The following is a 9,102-nucleotide window of genomic DNA, read 5'->3' as shown; positions in this document are numbered from 1 at the left end:
ATACAACTTGATAAATTGCTGCAACACAAATTGACACACTCACATTCATTTTTAGTATGGTACTATTTATTGCAATATCGAAGAGTTGGGAATAACCCGTGTGCATCAACAGAGAAAAGGCTTATAAAACCCTGTTACATTCACACAGTAGAGTATTATACATCAATTAAACAATGACCAAGAATTTGTGAAATTCTGTACTACGTGGATGAATCTAGAAAAAGCTTACACTAATTGACATAAATCAGTCATGAAAGTCCATTTATGACATAATATCACTAATGTAATGCTAGGGAAAAGTTTATTCTTATTGTTAAGTGTTGTCAAGTTGCTTGTGACACATATTAACCCTATGTACAACAGCTCTGAACAGTTCTATCCTCAGCCAACCTCATTGGTTCCAACACACTTATCACCAGCACGCTAGTCAGTGAGTCAATCCATCTCATTCAGGATCTTCCTCTCCTGCGCTGTCTCTTCACCCTCCCAAGCAATATGTTCCTCTCCAAGATGTTCCTCTCCATGATGGTCCCTCCTTGCAATATTTCCAAAGTATGTCAGACAGAACCTCACAATCCTTGCCTCCAAGGAGAGGCACTGGATTCACTGTGTCCAGGCTGACCTTATTTGTTCTCCTAGCAGTCCATTGTATATTCAATACTCTTCTCTAGCACCACAACTCAAAGGCATGAATTCTCCTTCTGTCATCCCTAGTCAGATTAACAAGGACAACAATAGAGGGGATAATGGTAGAAGATGTAATAAATAGATAAATTATGTCAAAGGAAAGGCAACATACAATAAGCATTTATTTTAAGCATTTTAATTTATAAATTTTAATGCCTTAAAACACAGTATCTATGAATAACTAAATGAAAATAAAATATGGTCTACAAGTTTTCATTAAATCAATTTTTTTAAAAAATTGAAAAGAATTAAGATTAAGTAGTAAAGAATAACACCAAGGAGGCACTCATTTCTTACAATAAACCAGGAGACCCCTCCCCACTGCCCAGTGGAAACCGCTGCACCACCATCCTATGAAGACTGTCCAGCTGCGTGGAGCCCTCCCCCACCCCCCCCAGTGCTGCCCTGAGGTTCTGTGCCAGGAGCACCAATATCACAAGTACAGCCATTTCCTTCTGGAACAACACCTCAATTCCCCTGGTCCCTCCCAGAGCCAGTACTTGAGCTGTGGACCCTTTGGACCCTGCCTGTGGCAGTTGCCTGGCAGAGAAGGCTGCTAATTCACAAACCATCTCTCTCCCCAATGGAAGCAAGTCTTCGCTTGAGTCAAAGGACCAGAAAGAAGTTCAGGCAGGGTGAGCTGCCTTTCTTTCCTCTGGAGCACTGAGCTTCTGAACCTAGGTTATCAGACCAAGGGCTAGCTAAGGAATGAGATACTAAAAACTCTACCACAGCATGACATGGACAAGCAGATTACCTGACACCATACAAAAAATCAAAACAAGATGGCATGGCAAAAAACCAATCAAAACACAGAATCAATGGGTTTTCTGAATTCTGAAAGTCTGATGGGACTTTCTGACACAGAATTCCAAAGAACAGTAATTGAATATTTTCAATGGTGAAAGAGAAATTTGAAGACTAACAGGACTCTGCAGGCAAAAGTCAAGAGGAACTTAGAAAAAACAAAACTAAAAAAAAAAAAAGTCCAAGACAATACAGATAAAAGAAACAAGACATTAGAGGCTCTTGGATAAAAAGAAACTACAAAATAGTATATGAGGACCAATGTTTCAAATACTGTAAACATGTTGGAGGGGCAGATGAGCAGGGTTGAAGAGATGGAACACAGAACCAGTGAGATAGAAAATTGAATTCTTAGCACTGATCTGCTAGAACAAAAAGCAGAATCAAAAAGACAGGAAAAGGAAGAAAGACTAAAATGTTGGACAGCATCAAGAGGAATAACATATGCATAACTGCACATAATCAGGCGGTAAGGAGACCCATTGCACTGGGAAAATCTGCAGTTAGGGACCTTTCCAAATTATTGAGGAATAACATGTGTCTGATTCAGGTCATAGTCTTTCCAGTTACTAGCTATGCATCTGAGACCTAGACAATGAATAAGGAAGACAGAAAAAGTATTGACACTTTTGTGCTATGGTGTTGGAGAAGAGCACTGAACAAACCATGGATAACCAAAAGAACAAACAGATATGTCTTGGAGGGAGTGCAGCTGGAATGCTCTTTGGAGGCAAAAATGATGAGGATTCACCCCCTCCCATACGTTGGACATGTTGCTTGGCGGGTGGACTGATACGATGACTGCTGAAATGGGTTCTTGTGTGTCAGAAAATGTGAGGATGGCATGACGATTTAACTAAATACAAATATTTTTTTTAAAAAGAAGGAAAGTGTGAGGACGGAGCAGGACAGAACAGGGTTCAGATCTTTGGTTCATGAGAGTCGCTATGAATCATGCTCAACTTGATGGCACCAAAGGGGAGTAATACCAAGGACTACAAACTTCATCACAGAAAAGCTTGGAAGGACTCTAGAATCGCTAATCCCCAATCTGAACAGTCTTTTGAGCAACTTGGGAAAACCTACAACAGGAGAGAATTAAGTATATTAATGGGACTTTCTAAGAATGAAATCTTATGCACATCTAAAAACTTCTCAAATAGGATAAAAAGGAAACCCACAGACTGGGAAAAAATATTTGGTAATGATATATCGGATATATCTAAAATTTATAGAATATTCTAGAACTTCAACATTAAAAAGGTAAACAATCCAATAGCAAAATAGGCACAGGATAATAATAGATACTTCACCAAAGAAGACATTCAGATGGCAAACAAACACATGAAGAAATGTTTAGAGAGATACAAATCAGAATAACTATGAAATATAATCTCATTCCCATAACAATAGCAAAATTCAAAAGAGCGGCAAATAACAAATGCTGATGATTTTCAATGCTGGATACATTGGAACTCTTATTCACTGTTGGTGGGAGTGTACAATGGTGCAACCACTATGGAAGGCAATATGGCGCTTTCTCAAAAAGTTGGAAATATAAATATCATTTGACTCAACAATTCCATTATTAAAAGTAACCTTAAAGAAACCAGAGTTGCCACCCAAACAGATATATACATAGTCATGTTTATTGCTGTATTATTCACAATAACAAAGGGATGAAAGCAAGCCAAATGTCCATCAACAAATGAAAGAATAGAAAAACTGTGGTATATTAACTCAATGGAATACTATGCAACACTGAAAATCATGGAACTCATAAAATATTACACAACATGGGTGACCCTGGAGGCCATTATGCTTAGCAAAATATCTAAATCACAAAAGGAAAATACTGGATAATGTCACTGTTAAAAAAAAAAAGGACTGACATGGGGGTTTGGGGAAAACTAAGAAAAGAGGGGATAAATAATGGACATTGCATTGATACAGATGGAGGAAAGAAGTGTTTAAAAGAAATATGTGATTAGGCATTATTTGTAGGACAACAATCCAGAATGAGAGGTGAATAGCAAAGTGGACTGGGGGAGGGATGTGTGAGGAAGGAGGAAATTATGCAACTATTAATGACTTTTTTTTTAAGTGAGCTGAGAAAGGGGAGTGTACGGAGGAAAATGTGCAGCAATGAATGAATGAAAATCTAACTTCTCTGTAAACTTTTGTTAAAATCACGAAAAAATTTTAAAAACATAATAACCAACTTTGTTGTTGTTGTTGTTAAGTGTCGTCAAGTCATAGATAACCCTATGAATGAAAGACCTGAACACTTGTAAAATTTTCATCATTTCTCCAAGTTCATAGAGTTTCTGGAGGCAAGTTATTTTAGAAGTGGATTCCATTCCTGCTTCCAGGCTTGTTTTAATTGGGGAGCTCCACCAAACACTGTTGGGTAACCATTATCACATTGGCACATCAGTGTCACAGTGTTTAGCATCAGAGCAACAAGTTACCTCCATATAGCAAATACACAGACCAGTGCTATACCACTTAGAAGAATGTTTGACCAAAAACAATTAAAACGAGGCCTAGCAGCTCCGGATTATAATCACTCACCTTTGACTTGGTAGCATAACTTTCGATCCACCAGACCCACTGAGCTCTATGTTGGTGTTGTTGTTTTTGTTAAGTGCCATTGAGTTCTAGAAAACCCATAGCAACCATATCAACAAAAGACCTCAACACTTTTATACATTTTATCTTTTCTCCAAGTTCATAGAGTTTCCGGAGGTAAGCTTATAAGGTCAAAAAAAGAGTATTAGCAAAGGATAAAGGCCTGAATACAAAAAGGAGCAGAATAGATGACTTAATGAAAAAGAGAATTAAAGGAAAGAATGTGAAAAATGTGTACCAACTTTCTAATTAATGTTCCAGAACAAAATCTATGTGTGCATGATTGAAGGAAAAACTGGATATATTTCATAAACTTTCACTCAAATCACATTTAAATAACCCCAATTTCAAAAGTATATAATTGTTCATTCATCTCAATTATGCCCTACTTTCTGACAATCCTACCCTTACCTCTGTCTCTCTTTTCCTTTTCACTAACATGTCAATTCTAGGTAGTTGTTAGTCCATGAAATTTATGTATGCATTGATTGCATTTATGTTTGTTACAATCTCAAGAAAATATGTTTTTAAATTTGTTTATTCTGATTTGTGTACAAGTTTACAAAGCATTTTAGTATTTGGTGTTTAGGTAGTTGTGTGTTTTGGTTTTGACATTTTTTTAATGTCAATCAGCCACACATATTTTGTTCCATTGCATCAATTACAATATACATGATGTCTAAATATTCATTCCAGAACGTGCTTCCCTTTATTCACTCCAATAAAGTGTTCACTCCCTATCCATTAATCTTGTAACATCCTACGCTCTTCTAGGTGATTATATTGGATGGATTCTCTCCATATGTTAAATTTTCTCTAGTTCTTGCAGCAATGATCTATTACAATATTTGTCTTTTCAAGTCATTATTTTTGTCAATATTTATCATTCATCATAATGTCCTCTAGACTCATCCATTTGTATAATGTTCTTTATTGTTGTTTAATGTCACATTGTACACCATTGTGTAGATGTACTATAGTTACCCCATTCATTTAAGACACACTTGCTTTTACCTTTATGCTATTGAACATAAAGCTGTAATAAACTTTGGTCACGTATATCTCTTGGTATTGCAGCTCAATTGACATATTTCAGCTAGATATGCCCTGGATGTGCTCACCAAGTCATGCCAAGAAATCTGGAGAACAACCACTTGGCAACTGACTGGAAAAGATCTATATTCCCATCCCAAAGAAGGGTGACTCAGCGGAGTGTGGAAACTATAGAACAATATCATTAATATCACATGGAAGCAAGATTCAACTGAAGATGATCCAAAAACGACTGGAACAACACATCAGCAGAGAACTGCCAGAAGTCTAGGCTGGGTTTAGAAGGGGTCGTGGTACTACGGATATTGTAGCTAATGTTAGATGGATCTTAGCTGAAATCAGGGTATACCAGAGGAATGAATATCTGTGTTTCATTGACTATGCAAAGGCATTTGACTGTGTGGATCATGACAAACTGTGGCTGACTGAAAAGAATGGGAACACCAGAACACTTGATCGTGCTAATGAGAAAACTATACTTGGACCAAGAGGCAGTGGTCAGAATGGAGCAAGGAAACACTGCATGGTTCAAATTTGGGAAGGGTGTATGCCAGGGATGTGTCCCGTATCCATACCTTTTCAACCTGTATGCAGAACAGATTATCCGGGAGGCTGGGCTCTATGAGGAGAAATGTGGGGTCAAGATTGGTTGAAGATCTATCAACAATCTGCGATATGCAAATGACACAACCCTACTTGCTGAAACTAAAGAGGACCTGAAGCACTTGCTTCAGAGGGTCAAGGACTGCAGCCTTCAATATGGATTGAGGCTCAATGTCAAGAAGACAAAGTTTCTCACCACTGGACCAACTGGCAGCATCAAGATGGATGGCGAAGAGATTGAGATTTTTCACAGCTTTAGTTTGTTTGCATCCACAGTCAGTCAACACTCTTGGCACCAGTAGCCAGGAAATAAAAAAATAAAAAAACATGCTGTGATGGGAAATTCTGCTGTTAGGGACCTCTCCAACGTACTGAAGAGCAATGGTGTCTCTCTGGAGACTAAGGTGCATCTGATACAGGCGACGGTCCTTGCAGTCACTTGTTATGCATCAGAGAGTTGGACAATGACCAAAGAGGATAGAAGGAGAATTGATGCCTTTGAACTGTGGTGCTGGATAAGAGTAATGAGGGAACCATAGACTGCTAGGTAAACAAACAGATTCATCCTGGAAAGGGTAAAACCAGGCAGCTCCTTGGTGACAAGGATTCTGAGGCTCTGTCTAACATCTTTTGGACATGTTGTAAGGAGGGACCTGTCCTTGGAGAAGGACATCATGCTTGGGCAGTTGGAGGGACAGTGCAGGAAGGGAAGGTGGATTGATTCAGTGACTGGGATAATCGGGATAGGAGTGTCAGAGACAGTGCGATTGGCACAGGACAAAGCAGAGTTTAGGGCTGTTGTACATAAGGTCACTATGAGTCACAAGCGACTCGATGGCATATAACAACAAAACAGCAACAATAGGGAGACAGGGCAAGAGGGCATAACTAAAAAAGAGTGTGAGAAAGGGATTTTACCTAACACACACAGCAAGGGAGGAATCTTGTGTGGGTATACAGTAGGCTTCCCATCATTTCCCATGACCATGACCTGGGAAGTAGTTGTGGCACCTGAAATGGTGGGGAGGTAGCCCCATGTCTTTTAAAAATGAAATAGATTTACCCACTATGATTATAGTCACTGAGGGCTTGGAGAGAGTAATGGGGTCCTTGAGTCCAGGCAGCCTCAGTCCTCATCCACTAGGCTCAGGAGATCTCAAGGGTTGGGACCACTGGACCGCCATCAGCTTGTCCTCAATGTTGAGGTGCTGAGGATGAGCTTGACACCAGGGGGCAGTCACTTTGCCAGTGGCCTCGTTGCTTGCAGGCTGGACAAGGCTTTGTTGGTGGCTGGAATCGTGGGCATTGCTGTGTCCAATGACCTAGGCCACACTTGAAGTATGCACTCAGCAGTGTAGATTTTGAAGGGAGATCCCACTGAGGCCTCTTTTTTACCTTGGGTTGCCAGCCAGAGAGGGGCTACAATGGTGTGGGTCTAGAAAGTTACCTTTTGATGCATCCAAGCCTGTTTTATTGATTCAGGTCCATCCTGCCTGGAAAAACTTCAAAAGCCATGTTTACTAGTTTGAGTTTTATCTGCATGTCAGGTGAAGATTGTGTTATGAAATGAGTGGCTAAAACCATAGACTCTGGTGCAGTTGAAGGGTCTAGGTGGGTGTACTGGGTTAGAACTTCGGTTAGTCTATTTAAGACTGCTGGATTCTCATCTGGTCCTAGTGTTATTTCCTGGAGTTTGTTATAATTAATGACTTTCTGGGTGGTGCCTTGCTTGCCTGCTAAGAGACACTGAATCATATAGTCACTCCTACACCTGCCTTCTCGGCCGTGTTTGTAGTCCCAGTTGGGCTCTGCGTCTGGGGCAGCTACCACACTTACAGGCATTGTCTGGTCTGGGAGATGTGTCTGGTTAGCTATATGTGAGCAGCTGCTAAAATGTGGTCTTTCTCATCAGGTGTGAGAATAGAGGTGAGGATATCATGGAAACTATGCCAGGTAAGGTCATAAGCTTGTGTTAGGTAGAAGAATTCTTTATGGTAACGACTGCTTATTATACTTCCATTTTAAGAAAAAGAGACTGAGGTTATACTATCTTGACCAAGAAGTCTCATTTATTGTGTAATAGCAAATGTTTATTAAAGAATAAGGTCTTCTTGAGTGTCTAACTATGCAAATGTCTCAAAAAGAAATAATTGAGGAGAGAATTAATTCATTTACAATATGAAGGAAGAAAAACCTAATGTGTATATTTTACTTCAACAAAATATGTACTGAAAAAAATACATGTCAATTTATGATGAAATCTAAGTAAAAAGTAAGAGAACTTCTACATCAATCTAGATGAAGAACTTAATGAATATGCAAACAATAAACTGTTAGCATTATTTTCTCTGACTGTACACAATTGACTTCTTCCTCATTTCTGGATAAAGTTATCTTTAATACATTTTTCTTCATTCACTAAAGGAAAGATGTTATATGAACCATGAATCCAGAACATCAAGCTAGCCTCTTTGATTTTATTTCTGCTCACTATTGTCATTGAAATGTCATTCTATATTAGAAAACATAAAACACATAGTCATTTTGTTTCTATTTTTATTTTTATACAAAATATTAAATAAATGTATTGCGTTGGTTAAAGTGCTTTCTTGACATCAGTTAGTACAGAAGAAGAGGAACTTACACCAAAGTCCAACAGGAATGAGGTTGGGATAATGAACAAACGTTGATAGATGGTGTAGACCCTGCTTGTTTCTTTTGCATTCTAGTTCTTGAAGATACTTTGTGGCTCATATTACTGAAATTTTTCTAGAAAGAGAATTCTGAAAATTGTGGTCAAGTTTAGACAAGACGATTAATCAAGAAGTCATCCCTTAATTACACTGAGTTTCCTGAGAATGATGTTGTGTGCTTGTTCTCTAGGAGCAGTACTGGTTCTGTGCTTCTTCCTGACTGATGAAGGGGAAGAAGGGAAAGTAGGAATTCCAATGATTCCTAAAAAAAAAAAAAACCCACACAAAATAGAAAGAACTGAAGATAATGTTTTTTACAGTCTTCATTCTCCCCTTTAACATATTTATGATTTTAATCTTCTCTGTTCTATTTGTTCTGTTCCATTCCATTCCATTTTGTTCCGTTCCTTTCTGTTCTATCACATCCCACCCCATCCCATCCCATCCCATCCCATCCCATCCCATCCCATCCCATCCCATCCCATCCCATCCATCCCATCCCATCCCATCCCATCCCATCCCATCCTATCCCATCCCATGGTGTTCTTGCCACTTCTCTGAAATTACTGTTTCAACCCATGATCCTTACTATCTATTTACCAAAGGAGTTGGGATGATCTTTGTGAAC

Source organism: Elephantulus edwardii, unplaced genomic scaffold, assembly GCF_000299155.1.
Source record: "Elephantulus edwardii isolate Elephantulus edwardi_28Jun2011 unplaced genomic scaffold, EleEdw1.0 scaffold00056, whole genome shotgun sequence".
In the NCBI taxonomy this organism is placed as follows: Eukaryota; Metazoa; Chordata; class Mammalia; order Macroscelidea; family Macroscelididae; genus Elephantulus; species Elephantulus edwardii.
This window is presented reverse-complemented; position numbering follows the sequence as displayed.